Consider the following 22,084-nt stretch of genomic DNA (forward strand, 5'->3'; position numbering starts at 1 on the left):
CTGCTATCTAATTGGTTTCTCATGGAATCCTCAATCCCAGTATATGTATATTACCCACAGGAAGTAACTGATGACAGTAGTACTGGAAAGTATTTTATTTCTTACATATTTTCAGTTTGCTATATGCATCTCTTTACATGTTTAGTTGGAAGCAACAGTCTGATCCAACCAGGCACGGAGCTCAGTGACACGAGCATAGACACCTGGGATAGAGGTAGAACATGTGCTACTTCCCCAGGACACAATACCGACCAATGTCCAAGCATCATTACTCTCACAAATAAGGGGTCCACCGGAATCACCCTACATTGAAACAGAGAGAATTATTATTATTTAAACAAAGAATCTCTGAGATAATAGGAGATTACATATCAAATCTATAAAGAGGGAAGCACCTTCAGTTAGGCAAAGCTATTCAGTTGTCTCAGGCAGTTCTTGATGCAGAAGTATAAATTAGTGGCTAACATTATACATTAATGGTTAGAGAAGGTTATCTATGGGATAAGATGAATGCCTTTCCAGTTGCTAATGTAGGCCACAGCATGACTGAGCTCACCCCTGCATAAGCAGCAATATGTAGAATGTTCTCCAACAACATTGTTTTAGGGTACTGTCCCTTTTATCTCTACCAATGTAGAGTGTCCCTACTGTCTGGAATAAATGCTAGACTTCTGATATCTATTCTTTTTTCCTTAATTAGCACAAAGTCCATTTTTACTACCAAAGCAGAGAGAAAATCAGCTTATGTTTTCTATTGTGTTATTATTGAACTGTATTAAATAATTAATTTCATTAATTTGATTATAATCATTGTTTTGTTAATGACTTTCCTCTTTATTAGCTAATGACTTATTCACAGCCGGTTAGTCTCAGGGATGCAAGATTAATATCATTATATTTCCATAAACACTCCACTACTTCCAGCAAAATATACAGTGTGCAGATAATAACACCGTCCAACATAAAACATAATGCTTCCAAAATGTAAAACTGGGCCTTAATCTCAGATTCCTTGTCCTCATGAGTCCCGTTAGTGGAAACAGAGATGGCACAGAACAGAAGCAGTCAGTCACCAGCACTTTCCAGTACATTGAATTAGCCAATCTATATTTATCAAATTACTTTTACCATTGCCAAAATCATAGGGCCAAGCAGCAGAATTCTGTATTATGTGTGGAAAGGAAAGGGCTTCATCATCAGGTAGCTAAGAAATTTTGGCTGCTGTATGTGTATATATATATATATATATATATATATATATAAATATATACACACACTTATTTCTCTCCACATCTCTGATACATCTTGGACTCGCCCAACCCCAGTCCCCTCCCTCAGTCTTCAAACACTTTGACTTATCTGGAGTGATTTATAATCAGAAACTGCTATAAATTCTGCACCCTATTATAACTATTAAAGTACCAGTAACCCAAAATATCAACTATATTTTATTGAACCCTCATATCCCATAACAACAATGTCCCTCCTGCCAATACTATATGTACCAGAAGAGGGGCACAGACTTTGGCGCTGCAGCACACCAGGCACAGCCCCTGTTTCCCACCACACTGATCTACAGTATACACTGGAAAATGGAGAAGCACTTTCCCCTATCAGTCAGGTGAGACTATGCTGTAAGACCAAGCATGGGGAGAAGCTACTTGCATTAAGAAACTGGAAAAACATATATAGTCTCATTTCACTAGCGCTGGTCATACTCCTTGCTCTTTTAACAAATAGACTCATTAAAAATTTTTTTTAACTATAATAGATAAAATAGCAATAAAGAACTGTTTGTTATTAAGTACAAACCATGCAAGAAGAGGCTCCAGCAGCTCCTGCACAGATCATGATGTCAGTGATGTTGCTACCCAATAGCTCATGCACTGAGATTTGGAAATCACAGGCAGAGCAGTCTGCTGCAGTTTGCTGGGGGTGGTCGCAGCTGTTTACAGAGAGAGTGACAACACTTTCAGCCATATAGTGATTTTCAGAAAGCTCAAAGCTGACATTCATCAATATATCATCATTTGGGAAAGACCCCAACCAAGTAGCTGAATAATTAATTTATTAAGAACAGGACAGTGTTTTTGATTATGTGAAGTTGGTCAATAAAATTTGAATGTAACCCATAGCAACAGTTATTCTACATATACTGTATATATATATATACATATATATATATATATATATATATATGTATATTAAACTGGACACACAATAAAGAGGGGAAGAGCTGCCCATGGAGCACACAACATTTTCCCATTGTATAAGCCATTTGGTAGGCTGCATCATGACCATTGGGTGGATTTTTTGGCATCTGCCTATAAATGACATCTCAGATAGTGTTACACTAGCAGTTTTGTCCCACAGCAAAGTAGCCAGAGAAAATAAAATACAATTTATTACAATAACAAAAATGCTGCCGACAAATCTGTGCTTATAATCAGCTTGTGTGCAGCAAGGGCTTGTGTGACAGGTGCTGGAGAATGGCATAGGCTTCTATGAAGTATTTGTGTCAGTGGTGATCCAGTTGGACCTAAATGTTATAGGCTGCATTATTAAACCTGAGAATAAAATACAACATGTGTGACACCATCAAGGAGAGTCCCCTTTATGTCCACAAGAAATGGTCTAATCTCTGCTACATTTACCTGGAATAAAAATCAGTAAAAAGAAAAACCACTCCAGTGACAACAGCAGATGCTTTGAATGTGAGACTGCAGGGACACGGTTCTTTTAAGTCTCTTACAGGTGGTTAATGTAATATGTGACCAACTCTTCATATCCAGATATGTGTTACTGACAAGAGAACTATCACTGCAACTGGGAAAAAGATGTTCCTATCACCAACTTGGGATGGGGTCTCCAGAGTAAAAGGAGTCATCCTGTCAAGGAGAGTGGGGATGGCGGGTTCCCTGATTGGATGTAAAATTTAGTATATTTCTCATGTCGGGTTGTATTTTGCTCTGAAGCATAAGTGTCTATGAACAACATAATTCACTGCCAATATAGAGCTACTAATAGCACAGTGCACATACATCACTGGTTCTCACCATTATATCTTGTCTTTCCCCATCCACTGGTAACACAGAGACGACCATCATCATATATCTCACCAGGGTTGGCAAGGCACACTGGAGATACGGTGCTACCAAAGACAGCAGGAGTGGCCAGTTTAACCAGGGAAATGTCATTGTTGATGGTGTTGGAGTTCCACTCGGGGTGAGTAAAGACCTTTAATTACAAAAACAAATAAGTCTCCTTATAATAGTGTAAATGAGAAATATTGAACAAGAATACAGCAATGTAATATATGTGTTGTTTGTAATCACTGTGTATCAAATACTTATTGTTTAGTTTATAGCTTGACATTAGGAAATGGTGGGATCTGTTCCTGCACCATTCAGAATACATTGCAAAGATTCCTTAGTAATATAATCTCTTATATAATCTCATATCTTTATTCGTAACTAAACTCTAAGGTCAGTTTTTGAAAGTTTAATTTACCACTAGATTTATAGATGCAAACTCTCCTTTAGCATGATTTTAATTGTTGCATACTTAGACATTATTCGCAAGGGACCAAACAGTCTGATTAATCTTTAGGCATCTGAGTGCAACCACTGAAATAGTCATGTACTAGTTATACTCACACTTGAAACAGTCAGAGTCTGGATTGCCTCAGCACCTGAGCTTCTGTCATGTTCTCCAAGAATAATAAGGTCAGTGCTCCTATATACAAAAGCACAGAACCTCATGTAACAAACTACAACCAATCAACAGGTCATGTATCTCTTCACAATGTATTCTTCTTTCTGATAATTAGCTGAATGACAGTACATTAACAGGGGGATGTAGTCAGCATCCTGTCGTGCGGAATGCCCCGCTGGGATCTCATACCCAACCCCCTGTCAGGGCATAATGGTAGTAGGATCTATTTCAATAAATAGATGTCTTGTCTTAAAGCTAGACTATGATCTTATGTACTTGCACTTCATTAAATATCATATCTTCCCCTAATATTTATCAAGGGAAATTGATATATCCTAATGGAAAATTGATATATCCTAAAACCCTGATCAGCACAAACAATGCCCTCCAATTCGCCTAAACGCACTATAAGCTCTCAGGTCATACTCAGTTTCTGACAAAGACCCATCTTCTTGTCAGTAAATCCCGTCCAAAGAATTTCAGGATCTAGGAAACAGGATTGTGGGTTTGGGAAGGATGTAAAATGTGCTTCACTAAGTAGTTCTAGGGTCCAAGCAGCCTAATTCTTTGTTTCTTCCCCAGATAGTGTCAATTGTTATTCCAAATAAGTGAAGATATGTAAAACAAAACATTATACACATGATATGTTAAGAAACAACCTTTTTTTGTGAAAAGTAAATTGTAGTTAACAGACTGTGATTAGTTCTCCAAACCATTCACAGTGAATTCACATAGCAATAACTTTATTTTCTTTGAAATATTGACTTATGGGTTCTGCTGCATAATTAGCAATAATACCGGTTTAATTAACCTTAGAAAGTAAAACTGATGGCTTGTACACATTGGTAAAATGTATAAAACATTTAATAAAACATACATTGAATCATGAGATAAAATATATCACCGCTCACAATACATTACATCCATGTTATTTGGTTACCTTTGATTTTATCTAATGATTCATTGTATATTTTATTAAACATTTTATACATTTTACCAGTGTACACATGCCATCAGTTTTACCCTCGAATGTTAATTAAACCAGCATTACTGCTAGTTATGCAGTAAAACCCATAAATCAACATTGCATAGAAGCTAAAGTTATTGCTATGTGAATTCACTGTGATCGGTTAAAAGAACTAAACAGTCTGTTAACCACAAACTTCTTTTCACAAAGAAAGGGTTGTTCCTTTCTTTTCTTGATTTACATATCTTCACTTCTGTGGAAGGACAACCGACACCTTCCAGGAACGAAGTATTGTTTTTTTTAATTATTTATTTTTCATTCTCAGAAATCTTGTGGCTATTAAAGGGAGCACTCATTTTTGCACCATCCTTCACCATATTAGGGCTCAAGATAGTCCCTGATAAAATGGGACTATTGGGATGTATGGCATGCATAAATGCTGCATTCTGTATTAGTGCTATGTAGGCAGTTTATAATACAGACAACATCACACACACACACATATATATATATATATAAACTGTATATATATATAAACTGTATATATATATATACTGTATATATATATATATATATATATATTCCATAGACAAAAAACCTTACGCCTTAATGAACGTGTTCCTTGCACAATACAGATATGGTATGCCATCACAGCATGTGGTTAACTGCAGATTCAGTACTCTCACAGAATAAAATTGCTGTCACTCACAAAATGGTGGAGCTGCTAATTCACAGAATTGTGTACTCATTGGAATACACACATGCAGTCTATGCAACTGAGGCCAAAGCAGTTATGTGGCTCCCACATCCCACTCAGTGCCCACAATCTTCCTGGAGGGCGACGGCCTTTAAGCTCTTTTTCATGGCCGTCGCTCATCCATGGTGTCTGCAGCGTCTTCACCTGGATCGCGGCGGCCAGTAAGCTCTTTGCGTGGCCGCCGCACATCCAGGGCTTCTGCGGCATCTTCACCTGGAGCGCGGTGGCCAGTAAGCGGTGGCCAGTAAGCTCTATTTAAGCCAGCTGAGGGGGCGGGGCGATGACGTCGCAAGCCATGATTGGCTCGCGGTGGCCATTTTTGAATTTCATAAATGGCGCTGAGGTGCCATTTTTGAAAAGGGCACGCTCGGTTCTCACCATTGAATTCAATGGTGAGAACCGCTCATTGACTGAGAGGCAGAAGGCTCGCCTCTCTCAGCCAATGAGCGCTCCGCAATGGGATTTCTGTACTGAAATGCCAGACGGAGTGGTCATTCGGGTAGTAGTCTTCTTATAGAACACTACCAAAGTTCGTGGGTCTGGGTTCCTTGAGGAGGGGGACCCCTTTATTGGGGGGTCCCCAACTCCCCAGGGATCACCAGCCTGGGCTGAATAGCGGTCAGGGGTGATGCTGAATGGGGTAACTGGTGAAAGGGCTTCCCTGGCTTTGGCATCACACCCCCGCTAGACGGAGTCCGGTGCTGGTTCTGGGAAATACAGGGGGAGCCCTGTATTTCCAGGACCAGCTCAGAGCCCTATGCTGGTTGCACTAAATACGGGGGACCCCTACATAATTTGTCCCCTGTATTTTGGCAACCAGGACAGGTTCTGAAAAGCCTGGTGCTGGTTGTGCTTAATACAGGGGACCCCCTACATTGTTTGTCCCCTGTATTTAGCACAACCAGTACTGGGGCTCCAAAGCTGTTTTTTGGGGGGGGCGTGGGGCCAAGCCATTTTTTTGGTTTTTTTTTTTTTCAAACACAAGCAGCCAGTCCTGGTTGTGCTGAAATGCAGGGGACAAATGACATAAGGGTCCTCCATTATTAAGCACAACCAGCACCAAGCTAGAACCAGCCCTGTTTGCCAAAATACGGGGGACAAATTAAGTAGGAGTTCCCCGTAAGTTGTGCAACCAGCACTGGGCTCTGATCTGGTCCTGGTTCTGGAAATACAGGGAAACAAATGAGTAGGGTCCCCCTGTATTCTCCAGGACCAGCACCGGACTATTTCTAATGGGGCCTGATGCCACAGTAGGGGAGCCCTTTCACCAGGCACCCCAGCCACAGCATCAGCTCTGACCACTAGTTAGTCCAGGCCGGGGATCCCTGAGGAGCTGGGCACACCCCCCAATAGAGGGGTCCCCCTCCTCAGGGCACCCCAGGCCTAGGCTGATAGCCCAGGGTTATCCCCAGCACCCCTGGGTGGTGGGCGCTGGGTTGATTGTGTGTTGTGGTGCATTTTAAAGAATATTTTATTTTGCAGGTGAACTATAGGTCCCAGCACGCCTCCCTGCATGCTGGTACTTGGAAAACCACAAGTACCAGCATGCTCACTGCCACCTGTAGTCCAACTGTAAAAAAAATTAAAATAATACAACACACTTTAATATTGTAATATTTAATTTACAGGTCTCCACCTGAGGGAAGCAGGCTTTAAGCTCTTTAGCATGGCCACCACCACCCCAGGGGTTAGGCCTCTTTGCTTGGGTGGTGCCAAGCCGCCAGGGTATCAGCGACTTTGCCTGGCAGGCGCCAACCCGCCAGGGCTTTGCTGTCTTAGCCTGGTGGGCACCAACCCAATAGGGCTTCGGCACCTTTGCCTGGCGGGTGCCAACCTGCCAGGAATTCGACATCTACACCTAGTGGGCGGCAGCCTGTATCAGCTCTTTTTCATGGCTGCCATCCTCTAGGACTTCAAGCGTCTTCACCTGGCAAGCGCCAACCACCAGGGCTTCGGTGTCTTCGCCTAGTGGGTGTCAGCCTGTGATAGCTCTTTTTTGTGGCTGCCTCCCACTAGGACTTCTGGCGTTTTCACCTGACGGATGCCAACCCACCAGGGCTTCGGTGTATTCGCCTGGCGGGCACCAACCCGCCAGGGCTTTGGCGTCTTCACCTAGTGGGCAGCAGCCTGTGACACTTTACTTGGCTGGCACCCACTAGAACTTCTGCGTCTGCACGTGGTGGGCGCCAACCCACCAGGGCTTCAGCATCTTTGCCTGGCGGGCACCAACCCGCTAGGGCTTTGGCGTCTTCGCCTGGCAGGCGCCAACCCACCAGGGCTTTGATGTCTTCACCTAGTGGGTGGCAGCCTGTGTCATCTCTTTTTCATGGCTGCCACCCACTAGAACTTCCGGCGTCTTCATCTGGTGGGCACCAACCCACCAGGGCTTCGGTATCTTCGCCTAGTGGGCGACAGCCTGTGATAGCTCTTTTTCATGGCTGCCTCCAACTAGGACTTCTGGCATCTTCACCTGGCAGGCGCCAACCAGCCAGGGCTTCTGCGTCTTCGCCTAGCGGGCGCCAACCCGCCATGGCTTTGACGTTTTCACCTACTGGGCAGCAGCCTGTGTCAGCTCTTTTTCATGGCTGCCACCCACTAGGACTTCCAGCATCTTCACCTGGCAGGCGCCAACCCGCCAGGGCTTCGGCTCCTTCACCTGGTGGGTGGCAGCCTGTGTCATCTCTTTTTCATGGCTGCCGCCCACTTGGATTTCCGGTGTCTTCACCAGGCAGGCGCCAACCCGCCAGGGCTTCGGTGTCTTCGCCTAGTGGGTGGCAGCCTGTGATAGCTCTTTTTCATGGCTGTCTCCCACTAGGACTTCCTGTGTCTTCACCTGGCGGGCGCCAACCAGCCAGGGCTTCGGTGTCTTCACCTGTTGGGCACCAACCAGCCAGGGCTTTGACGTCTTCACCTAGTGGGCAGCAGCCTGTGTCAGCTCTTTTTCATGGCTTCTGCCCACTAGGACTTCTGGCGTCTTCACCTGGCGGGCGCCAACCCGCCAGGGCTTCGGTGTCTTCATCTACATAGGAAAGCCTTTTGTTAAAATTATCAGACTGTTTGCCAAGGTTTGCTCCACAATTGAGCAGGACAAACTCCATTGTTTGTCATTTTTTAGTTCAGACAGCAGTAATATTACTGTTTGGAGTTATGTGTATATATATATATATATATATATATATTAATATATTGGTATATATACATGTATATATACACTTAATCGACCACATGGGTATCCACAATGCATGCACACATATATATACAGTTGCAATTATAAATAGAAACACATACAGTGCATGTTTGGCGCTGTAACACAAACCCTGCACACAGTGCACCTTTTACGCTGCATGTAGACACACAACGCATACTGACATATAATCATAAATATACACACACCATAAAAGGTTCCTACAGATTATGGTTTATATTAAAGTTATTAATTATTATGTAAAATGTATGTATTTGATATTAATGGTATACAACATGATAGACATGGCATGTTTGGTACTAAACTGACACACTCTTTATTTCCAGATATCTGAATCTATCAGCGAGGGAGTCGCATCTTGCGTTTGATGGTTATGGAATATAGTAAATTATTGGTTAGAATGTATACACTGTAATGTGGTGTCTCTATCTAGTTTAAATCAATTAAAGAAAGACAATGTAATCTGGAGAATTGGGACATACCCCTAGTGAACTATCTTATGAACTCCAGCGTACTACAAAGACCAAGAGTAAGAACCAATGGAATTATGTTTGTCTGTCTACATTGTTGTTATCATGATCTGTAAGGGTATAGAGCCTGTGTCCCGGTCCCAGTCAGTAGCCCTTCTTCTTGGATGACTGCAGGCTTCTGGATTGATGACTGTAACTGGGACCGGTGCACATGCATATGTATCGACTGTACCATATGTATTTAATAATCCTTTGCGCTCATTGTTTAGATCAAAACGCATAATACTCTTTTATTGTAATAATAACTTTTTGTGCTTTGGAACCACACTCAAAGTCTGGAAAGCAATTATTTATTGTGCAACTTGCAACGCTAAATAGCGATATTTGGGTATAAAGGTTATTAGGTATTCATAGATGGGGCTCATACAGTGAAATCATGCTACCACAATTCACACGGTAACACACGTTTATTGATCTCTCACCAAAGGGTGGAGGCGCCATACGCAGGAAAGAACGCACTGCCTTCGAAAACCTGCTACCACTTGATGCTGAGAGACCACTATCCGTTATTGTTTGAGTTAAAGGAGCGCTGATTAGGACCTATGGACAAGGAAGGAAGAGTTGTTTTCTTTCATTGTTAAAATTTTGTGTTAGAGGGTAATTCACACAATAACGTACGCATATTTCTTGTATTGCTGCCACGTGTTCAAACGGTCATTGTATTCATAGCATGATTACTTGTTAAACCTCTGAATTATACTGCTATACTTAGGGAGAAGGTTTTATTTTTTTTTCTGCACAGAAAAGGTGTATGTAATTGAAACGTGTAATTGTACAGTGGAGGGTACTGTCTAGTTAAGCCTCAGTGGAGGTTACTGTCTGTTAAACCTCAGTTGAAACTCGGTAGGGGCCTGACGTGGGGCCATACAAACTACTTGGACAGTGTACAAATCAGGTACATTGTGGATATCAAGAAACTAAGGGGTTTCTTGGTCCGGCACCCATTAATCGCAAAGTCCATTGATCAGTTAGGTTCTTTGGGCAATGCAATCGAGCCACATAGTTATATAAACTGTGATTGTAGGCACAGAAACAGACAAATCTCAGGTGCACAACTCCAAATTATTAATAATATATATAAATGCAATACAATTTTGCAATCAATAGAGGTTTTTAGCATAATCATGGCCAAGGTTATGGGCCTACCCACCATATCCAGGTAACCTCTTTCGGGTAGGTCCCTAACATACTAGGGTTCAAATCCAGAGCGCAGGAACCCCCAAAACTGGCCCAGCCAAGCTGCCCCAGGGCACCACCATAGTAAGAAAAGTGCAGTGTAAAGAGATAGTTAGGAGCAGCTGCAGCTGCATATAAAGAATGAAAATAAAAAAGTGAAGTACATATATATTAAACACACACAGTGAAGGGTTAAAATGTGTTATAAAGGAAAATGTGTTATAATGCGGTGCCCTGAGACAGATTAACCAATGCAATCCAGGGGGACCCACACCCCAAAAATGAACCAAAGTTGCACTACAGTATATAATTTGTATGATTTATCTAGAATTGTGCCTAATACTGTGTGCATATACATTACCATACTCCATGCTTTTAAACCAATAAGGAAGGGTGCTAGTCCAGAATGAGGGCATCTCTTTTCCCTCAGAAGTGCAATAAAGCACATTATATAGATATATATATATAAAATCTCATCTCACCAGTGGACGCTGGCAGCCTGGCATTGAAGCAGCTGGGCAGTGGGTGCAGGGATCCCTGGTGTTGTGTGAGGGAATGAAATAGAGGCTTCTATGGTCAGATGAAGATGGAGCATTCAGGCTGGAGGCTGGCAGAGGAGGATCTGGAGGTGGAGCCATCAGCGTGACTGCTCCGTGCTCCGTGCTCCACAAAGTCTTATGGGTGGAGCTGCTGCGGCTGGGCATGCGATGCAGCTCCCCGTCGGCCATGTTTTTTTTTAACTAGCTGCCCGATCGGAGCTTAATTTCCGATCGCGGAAGCCCGGCGAGGGGGGGGTCAGTAAATGAAAGGCTGGCTGTTTGGACACCAGCCACCAAAGGCACATGCCCAGCGGGAACTGGCCCGGGGTCTTGGTGGCTCTGTTTAGAAAAAAAAAGTTGATGTAGTTCGGGAACAGTGTGTGGGGGCCCCTTATGTGTGGGGGCACCGGGACGATCGCCCCTGTCGCCCCGCCTATAATCCGGCCCTGTATATAGTCAGGTTGTGCAGTCCAGAAATCTTTCCCATAAACTGTGATTGTGAAGTGGGTTGCTGTGGGAGTGAAACTGCTGGCAAGGTTAGGAGTTATTGGAACTCCTAGATGTTACCAGCTGGGAGTAAACTCAAAGTAGGAAGCGAGTGGTGAAGCTAGGCGTTAAATTCATCAAGTAAAATAATTTGCTAGGCGGTTATTTTACTCCTCGTTTATGCACACGGAGCATATCGCCTAGCGGGAAAGTGGTGCATAGCGGGAAGAAGCGAGCGGCTGAAGCTTGGTTTGAATTTGCCGCAGGTAGAATAATTTACAATAGGTGGTTATTCTGCTCCTCATTGTGCAAGCCAACTGTAATGCCCAGCGGGCCAACTGTGCATAATGAAAGGGAGTGCGTGAACGTAGCTCTCTGAAAAGTGTTCACCAATCGAAATCCTCTAGAAATTGCTAAGCGTTTTCTCAGATGGGTGCGAGGCAATCTCTAGTAATGGTCGATGATGTGCTGCTGATGGAAGGGCTGCTTGGGTCGTATGTTATGTTTAAAAAGTATGGTGCGTACGCTACAGCTTACTGTGACGTATGGGTCAAGATGACCAAGAAATGGAGAACACCTTTTCTTAAGATTGGTAGCTTTGATTTGGAGGTTCTGAATAATGTCAGAGACAGTTTATGTTTAGTGAAGTCTCTGAAGAAAATGATAAAATTTAATGATTGCTTAAAGTTGTGGCAGCATGAGGGGAGTATGTGGCTTAGCGGTGTGCAGGCGATGTAACCTAGTGGTGCGCTCACGATGCAAGGAAGCACGTACGCAATGCAAAGTAGTGTTGCCAAAGGGAATGTTAATAGCGCACCACCTCCACCTCCACCCTGTGTGGATGGGGATGAAGGTACAGTCGATCTAAAAAATCATAAAAATGTAACAAGTAACTTGTACCCTCTCCTGAGTAACTATAAGGAACATGTTTATAATGCAGATGATGATGAACCTGTTGTAATGTCAGCTCTTTCCCATGTTGCCCAAATGTTATATGTATCATCACAGCAAGCACAGGTAGCTGCCCCACCAGGGCCAGTAGTGAAGGTAGCTCCGCCATTGATAGTACAGGAAGTATTAACACCCGCTGTAACAGTAGCGGAGGTTGTTAATACTATACATAGTAGTAGTAGGCTGAACCCTCCACCAGGTAATCAGGCCAAAGGTAGCGGTGTGGCAGGCTTCCATCCCATCTGGACAATAACTGTTCCCACTGGGAATCCAGACACACTTGGTGTAGTAGCCACAAGGAATGTAGCGATGCATTGTCCATGGACGAGAGCAGAGCTACATTCCATAATGACAGATTTCCCTGACACTAGGAAAGAACTAGCAAAGTGCCAGAAATTTGTAAAAGATTTAGGTAATGCTCATGAGCCAACCAACAAAGTTTGTTGAGTGGTATTATGGGCATGTCTTCCACACAAAACTGATGTGAAAAAAATTATCACGGCCTGTGTATTGGATGGAGACAGTCCCATAACTGATGAAGATAATCAAGACAACATAGCCCGCATTGTCACCCAGTTGGCCGTATATTTCCCAGTAGTAGTTGACTGGAGTAAGATTTTTACAAATAAATACAAAGATAGTGAGTCTGCAGCAGATTATTTCACCAGAGTGCTGCAGACTATTAGATATAAAAGACAACACACACCACAGGGAAATGACAATCACGGTGCTTATGGATGGTCTTAAAGACACTCTAAAGGCCAGGGTTCAGACCTCACTTCCTGGATGGAGGGGAGTTACGGTAGACACACTCAGGGAATCTGCAATTGAACATTGAGAAAAACATTCTTAGGAAGAGAGAAATGCAGAGCAAAACACTAATGGCTGTTAGTATTCAAGCTCTGGAAAGAATGCAAATACCAACGCAACACTCTTATCACACACGGCCAAAATACACTCACCCCACACAACCTCCAAACCCATATCCCCATACACAACCACAATCCCCAATCCTTACAACAACAACCTTTCAATACACATCAACCATGAAGGTGTTATAGATGTAACAAGGAGGGGCACATAAGTAGGTTTTGTAAAGCTAGACAGTGGGAACCACCAAACCAGGGAACACCGAGATACCCACAGAAGGGACACCCACCACAATCAGGACAATTCCAGCCATCACCTGCTCACATCGTAGCAGTGAATGCTTTGCTGAAAGAAGATAGTCAACTCTAGGGGCCAGGTCACACCTGTAGTCTACAGCCAGTCAGGTTAACTGGGGATACTATGGAAGAACCTGTAATGATAGTTGATGTAGCTGGTACCAGGGGCGACCAGGTAAGTGTTAAATTCTTCATACTGACTGTCAGTACCTATTCGCCTTCACATACAGGGGGGGCTACAATACACATGGACATGATTGCCCCAGGGTTTTATAGACAGCCCCAGTATCTTCTCCCAGGCCTTACACAGCTGTTTACAATCTTTTCAACCTGTCAATGGGTCTATTCTAATACAATATGTGGATGATTTGTTGTTGTGCTCTGATTCATTTATGTCATGTTAAATGATACTAAACTTTTATTGCTTCATCTCTTGCAAACAGGGCACAAGGTTGCAAAGGACTATTGACAGCTATCCAAATGCCTAAGGCAGTGGCCGTCATTAAGTGTAAAGCCCATACATGTGAAGACGATCCGGTGTCACTGGGCAATAACAGGGCAGATGAAGCTGCCAAATGAGCAGCAGGGTTGAAAATTAATATACCAATTGATCAGATGATGATGCTTTCATACTATTGATATGCAGAAGTTAATTGAGATGCAAAATTTGTGTTCTATTCAGGAAAAGGCAGTCTGGAGATCCAAGGGATATGGACAGGAGTCCTCTGGACTCTGAAGAGATGAACAAGGTAAGCCGGTGGCACCCAAGGCATACTACCCAAGCTTGGCTGAGGCAGCGCATGGTCTGACTCACCTGGGAAAGCAAGGTTGTCTGACATATCGGTGGGAAGGTCCATATCAAGTGTTGCTGACAAGTACAACTTCCTTGAAAGTAGCATAGAGAGATACCTGGGTCCATTCCACTCACTGCAGGAAGGTCAACCAACCATTGGAGATACAAGGCGGAGTCGAGGCAGATAACGTAGACATGTCAATTGCGAGCTTGTTCTGGGAGAGTTAAAAGTTGCAGTGACAAACCTGAGCTAAAGAAATTTGTAGATCACTGTTCCAGCAATGGAGTGGTGTACTGGGGTTACATTTGTGTTGTCTTCCAGAGTTTTCATCATCCTAGTGTGTTTCGGGATTTCTGGTTTCTGTGACGGAAGACAGATGACGGAGAGAGGAGCTGATAGTGATATCGATGGAGTGGAGTCAGAAAAAGGAGTGCTAAACCAATCGGGGGAGTATCTGACCAAACCCAGTACAGTAATTGCTAAGAGATCTGTTGTTTTGGGAACTTGGAGACAGTGTGAAGGTCTATCGTCTAAGGACTATTGTATTTGGAGTTTTGTGGGTCCCTAGCCGATGAGAAATTGCCCAATGGTGCCAGCCTAAGTATAACCCATATTGGAGTGGGTATCCATTAGAGGATTATCATAACATAGTGGGCAAAGTTTTAAACCAAACTGACTGTTGGGTGTGCTCTCACGTGCCTCAGGGACAGCATAATGTAGGGTTAGTGCCATTCCCATTGTATGTCTCTGAGGTTTTAGAATTGCAAAGAGGGGATGCACTGGATGGAAAATTTCTTACGTCCAAACCACCCCATTTTAAGCTCCACCAGTACCAGGTAGATAGATCACTTTTATGTTTAAACATCACTAACTCCAACAAACCAGGAAGTTGGGAGGTGACTGGGAATAGCCAGACGATGACCTTCTCACTAAGAGCTGATAATGAACCTATCAATTTTTAAACTTTTACACTCCTTTAGACTAGGTGGGAGACACTTACAGTATAAATATACACTTAGTTCCACCAAGGAAATGGTTGGTAGGGTACAAGAAGGGTACTGTGCCAGGATTATACAACCAGAAACGTGTGTGTTAGTCAAATGGGAAAATCTGAAATAGGATTATTTGCTAGAGAATTACATTTGACAATAATGATATATTCTATCCCTTATGTACTCCCTTTATATGTGGAAGGAAAGCGTATAAGTGCCTCTCCCCGAGTTCCGAAGGTTTATGTTATTTGGGAAGGATACTTCTAGACATTATGACCCTTAGATATGGTGAAATGCTTGGTATCCATAAAAACACACCATCTCCATATCTTCATACGCATTATGAACGCTGGTAATCCCAAGGAGGTGATAGACCGGAAGATGGATGAAATTCTGCAGCTGAAATGGGAATTTCGAAAGAAACATAATGCTTCACTGGTTGAAGTAGAGGAAAAGGTAGAAGAGTGGTTCACTTGGTTGAACCCTGTGAAATGGTTCTCTGGTCTAGGAGAGTAGGTCCAGGATCTGGGTGATACTGTGGGTAAACTCCTGATCTTTATACTGATTGTCATCATAGTAATTGGCTTATGTGTCAGGTGTGTTCCTAATGTATTGAAGTGCGGAAAATGTACCAGGCCGAAATGAGGAAACTGAGATGATGGTGATAAGCAACGATATCATGGATACCAAGGTCAAGGAGGAACTGTATTACAATTCTGAATTAGAGTGTACAATATGATGATATAATCTGGATTTGTTTGGTCATGCAGAGATGTATTGTTGATGTTATTTTTAAAACATCCTAGATAATGCAGTCCCAATCCCCCTTCAAGACTTCCCTTATAGGTTAGGTGCATCCCCACATCTGTCCCATGATGCCTTATAGATCCGCGGTGTGCATATAAGGGCAGTTTTATGTCCCTTCCAGAGGCGCATTATTTAATGGTTCAAATTACCACACTGTGTCATACCATACATAACATTAAACAGTATATTATCATTCATAACAAAATGATCCTGCGCACTGAGCTCTTTAAAGGAGGTAAGCTGCTAACAACTTATAGGTATCCCCACCTATATATATTAAACATGAATAAAAAGTATGTTGTAGCGCTCAACCTTCTCGTTCCGTCCAATAATATATGAATGGCTAATTGTCAAATGAATGACTAATTATCATTAAATTGAAACAAATAGATTCTGATGGTGTAAATTGAGTACCATGTACCAAGTTATAGTCAATGAAAAAGATAAGATAATGATAACTATCATTATGTTATCTTATCTTTTTCATTGACTATAACTTGGTACATGGTACTCAATTTACACCATCAGAATCTATTTGTTTCAATTTATTGATAATTAGTCATTCATTTGACAATTAGCCATTCATATATTATTGGACAGAACGAGAAGGTTGAGCGCTACAACATACTTTTTATTCATATTATCATGCATGGCTAAATAGATTCAGGACAGGTTGTGATAGCGCTTTATTTGCTATCAAAGGGTGGACTGACGAAGCCGGATGGTTGTCTAAGACAGAATTTGTTCAAATCAAAATCTGCAAGATGCCATTTTGCGAATGGCTACTCAGCGCCATTTTGCGAATCCTATACAGTTTACAGTGCTATGTTATTATTTAGCATCGTGCATTTCCTATGCAATAGAACACTGTTAAAAGTCCTTACAAAAACAATACATACATTTATTAATACACATATATCAGTGATTACAGAAAAAGTCTTGTAGACATGTCTGTGACAAATAATTAAGAATACACAAAGATACTGTGAGTGTTTGCTCCACATATAGAAACAGTATGTCTGTGGCAATTGAAGTATAACACAGACACTGATATGCTCAGAGAGAGTGGATTTAGAAACAATTCTCCGATGTTTAGCTATCGTTAGAAATTGTAGGCCTTGTGTCCCATGCTGATGTGGTTAAGAGGGACTGACAATTGTATTCTGTATACACATAGGAAAGCCTTTTGTTAAAAATTATCAGACTGTTTGCCAAGGCTTGCTCCACAAATGAACAGGACAAACTCCATTGACTGTAATTTTTTAGTTCAGACAGAAGTAATATTACTGTTTGGAGTTATGTATGTATATATATATATATATATATATATATCCAGACGTAGAGGCGGCACTCAGAGATCAATCACCAGACTTGAGACAGAGTAATATTTCAACGTTTCGAGACCATTTATTATCTCGTCTTCAGGAGATAATAAATGGTCTCGAAACGTTGAAATATTACTCTGTCTCAAGTCTGGTGATTGATCTCTGAGTGCCGCCTCTACGTCTGGATATGTTGGATCCTGTGTGGGATACCTACGAGGGCACCAGAACATTATCGATTCAAGGTGGGAGTGCTGCCCTATGTGGATTTATATATATATATATATATATATATATATATTAGGGATGTGCAGGCTCGGATAGGTTCGAGTTTGCACGTTGAGTTCGGATTTTTCCCTCCAAAAAAACGGAACTCAGAAAGAGGCTAAACGTCATCTTACATGGACGAACATCATCATTCCTGGATTTTTGTCAATTAAAGAAAGACAATGTAATCTGGAGAATTGGGACATACCCCTAGTGAACTATCCTATGAACTCCAGCGTACTACAAAGACCAAGAGCAAGAACCAATGGAATTATGTTTGTCTGTCTACATTGTTGTTATCATGATCTGTTAGGGTATATAGCCTGTGTCCCGGCCCCAGTCAGTAGCCATTCTTCTTGGATGACCACAGGCTTCTGGATTGATGACTGTAACTGGGACCGGTGCGCATGCGTACGTATCAACTGTACCTTTTGTATTTAATAACCCTTTGCGCTCATTGTTTAGATCAAAGCGCGTAATACTCTTTTATTGTAATAATAACTTTTTGTGCTTTGGAACCACACTCAAAGTCTGGAAAGCAATTATTTCTTGAGCAACTTGCAACGCTAAATAGCGATATTTGGGTATAAAGGTTATTAGGTATTCATACTGTGCTTATAGGTTTTTCCATCACAAAGTAATTTGGTACTCATAAAACTTACCACACATCACAGTGAGCTGCGGTTACCACTCAGGTGCTGCTAATCAGGGAACCACCGCAGTAATGCCACCCTGTACTGTCCTGCAATACACAAGCATACACACATAAGACTTACAGTAGCCCTTAAATCAGTTACTAGAAGTCAAATTGCAATAATGAATGTATATAATATATATATATATATATATATATGTGTATATATATACTGTATGTGTATATATATATATATTTATATTTATATATATATATATATATATATATATATATATATATACAGGGTGGCCCAAAAGTAGGTATACAGAATTGTTTGTTGGGCTGAAAGACAACGCATTCAATATTGTCTGTCTTTTTTAGTCTTGTAGATGCTCAAAATATCCTCCATAAACATTGCAACATTCTTGTTTCAATTCTGTTTCAACATTTCAATTCTAACACACAAAAAAAGAATAATGAAAGATTACTGCCACAGTAATGATCTGTTATCTTTCATCTAGTCATCAATGTTTTTGTTCCGATGGTAGTGTTTTTACCATTTGATTTTGCTTTACTCAATCGTCATTGCTTGGCTCCCCTTATTATAGATGAATGGTTCACACACCTAAACCTTCCTTGACCAATGCTGTATAGAATAGTGAAAACTCCATCAAAATCCATCAAAATCCGTCCAATGGTTCAAGAGATTAGCCCGAACTAACAGGCACAGTCCTAAACTGGGGACTCTATCTATCTATCTATCTATCTATCTATCTATCTATCTATCTAACTATTAGAGATATGTGGTTCAGTTCTACTTAGTACTTCTTGCCAATAAGATGCCTTTTTACAGAGAAAAACAGGGTAGAACCAAACCGCTCATCTGTAATAAATATATATATATATACATATATATATATATATATATATAATAACATAGAATCAGAGGAAATACAGCAGAGAGACATAACTAAGCAGAACATGTCTCTAAGTGAACAATCATTATTAGATAGTGATGTGGCTGTCACTTTCATAACATGTATATTAGGAGCTCAGGTCCAGTGCTGCAATTGCCTGTCTTAATTCACAAAATAGGGCACATTCTGAGTTGCAGTTCACCAAGATGGCAAAGTTACAGAATCAGCCCCAATATATTCGAACTCTTGTACAAATAGTTCTGATTTCAGTGCTCAAAACATATTTCAAGGATCACACAGGCTGCTAATATAGAATGTTTTGTAGCCAAAGAAGAGAACATGTAAATCACTTTAATGAAATAAATGCTGTCAGCACTGTCTGTGAATCCAGCTGCTTTCCATCCTTTGTGAAACCTCTTATGCCTGAGACAACTTCTAAGACCCACTATAACATCAAGGTTGAGCATGTCTTTTACCCATTCACTTTCTGTAACTTGTGTATCTATTGCTGTGACTGTAAGTGGGAATATTGTAACTTGCTGTATGAGCATGGACACATTACCTGCAGGGAGACTTGCCAGGGCCAAGATCCAGGGACGGCTTCCTCACCTTTCACAATCCTGGCATAACCCGACACCACAGGAGGAATAGCTGGAACTCCGCAGCCTTGGGAAAACAGTAACTTTACTATTAGACATTACAGCATTTTATGTTATTTTTTTTTCATTGATAACACAGATAAAAATGAATGCATACATTCACAAATGTGGATTTACATACAAATGTAATGTAACCTTAAAAGTGAAAGCTGTTTAATGGTAAAATCATCATTTCACACTTGAATATGATATTTATTCAGTAAAAAAAATAAATGTTTAAAAATTATCATTAATTGATATACCTGTACTATTAGATTACATTTTGTTATAACATTACAAAGTATTACAATATATTTGGTAAACACAAATGTCACAAAGGATGATTCCCAGTGTTTGATTATAGTTTAGACCATGCATAGGGTACAAACTCATTAAATGCAACACTGTTGAGAGGTTGTATTATTTTGGGGGCTAATATCTTATATCTGCATAATGTCCCCTGTGCTCTATGTGACTTGTAGACTTCAACCTGGCCTAGCAAGCAACAAAGTGTCTTTGATAATGACATTAATATGTTGGCCATCTATGTGTTAAATAGGCAATGTGTTAGTTGTTTGTAAAAAAAAATGGTATGGTTGTTGTAGAGAAACACCATGGGGTAAATGTAATAGTCTGCATCTTGCAGGCTTCGGCGACTCTGCCTGATGTTTTAAAGGAGCAATCATTTAATAGGCAAAACAAGTTAGTTTTGCATTTTAAGTGATTGCCCTTTAAAACACCAGGCGGACTCACTATGACCACACTAATGCCTGAAAGCCATATGCTTTTACATTTACCCCTATGTCATTACTTTTTAAGCAGATTATTATTATCAGTCTTATAGTTTATATTTTGCGTACCACAATATTATGTAGCATTGTAGCGTGAGCTACTCTGCATATAATATAGTTGAACAACAGCAAAACATAGAACTAAATAAATAAATAAATATAAAAATACTGAACAGACATAAAAATTAATACAGGAAGTACAAGAAGGAAATAACAAGGATGCACACTATGACAAGATGGTTATTATAATGTTACAACAAGTTACATATTATAGGTACAGTATTAGAGTGTTGTTTGAAAAAAAATATTGAAGTCTTTCAGTTAAACTTACCATAGGCTGCACTGACAAAAGCCAGACAGGAGACAAGCCACAGAAAAGCCATAACTGCCAGTGGATGGTTGTTGCTACTGGTAAAGAACTTATATAGGAAAAGAACTAGAGGTGATAAAGTGGTAATTTGCTTAGTGATTGGATGAAATGCATCAGTTCAAGGAGAACAAATATCCTCTATATTTAACATTTTACGTGTTAGAAATCCAATAAGCTGATAACCTTTGGCTCCATTATAGGTTATCTGCTATTGAGTAATACAAATTACCAACAGCAAGTATTAAATGTTCAAAAAATTCAATATATTTGTAGCAACTATAAATTAATGGAAGTTACTCTGGTAAAAATGAAGCCACAGGACATGCATCTATTTCCCAATATTATTGTTAATGTGAAATAGATGGTTTTCTCTTTTTTGTTTTATAACCTACTTTACCAGAGCACTAATAGATAACTATTTTACTAAACCATAATTTTGTAATTAATTACCAGGGAAGCTATGGACAATGTTTTACTAATGTGTATGTTAACTTTGTGATTTATATGCACTTCTTTTCAGTGTGTATAGGAGTGGGCCAATTCCATACTATAAACAATAGTTAGTTAATTATATGCTAACATAATAGTAACACAATTGTTAATTATACATTACAAAAAAGAAATATACAGTTGATTAGGGTGACAGTCAGGGAGCATTTGGAGGAAGCCCTTAGTGAATGATTTTGGAGAACATAACTGCAGCTAAACTCGGACCTGTAATGAATCCCAGGGAGATTCACTTCAGAAGGAGGCAATAGTTCTGATGATTATTGGAGTGATGGGATCAACCGAAGGATAGTGCAGTTGTAGCCCAAGGCTGGAGAAGTTTGACAAGGTGGAGACCTTGAGGGCAAGTCGCACCCTTGAGGGCTGGAGATTCTTGGCGAGATGGTGACCTATGGTCACGTTGCAGCCTTAAGGGCTGAGAACACTAGACAAGGAGGTGACCAGGTGGTCATGTAGCAGCCTTGAGGGCTGGAGACTCTTGACTAGATGGTGGCCCGATTGTCACTTTGCAGCCTTAAGGGCTAGAGACTCTTGGCTGGATGGTAAAATGAGGG

At 41.0% G+C, this 22,084-nt stretch overlaps 1 pseudogene; it reads right to left on the minus strand.

Annotated features, from left to right (window-relative positions):
- Positions 1-141: 141 nt before the first annotated feature.
- Positions 142-21,036, minus strand: LOC148477417 (chymotrypsinogen 2-like; annotated as a pseudogene).
- Between the last annotated feature and the right edge of the window lie 1,048 nt (positions 21,037-22,084).

This window comes from Taudactylus pleione, unplaced genomic scaffold (assembly GCF_031769625.1).
Source record: "Taudactylus pleione unplaced genomic scaffold, aTauple2 ptg000717l, whole genome shotgun sequence".
Taxonomy (NCBI): Eukaryota; Metazoa; Chordata; class Amphibia; order Anura; family Myobatrachidae; genus Taudactylus; species Taudactylus pleione.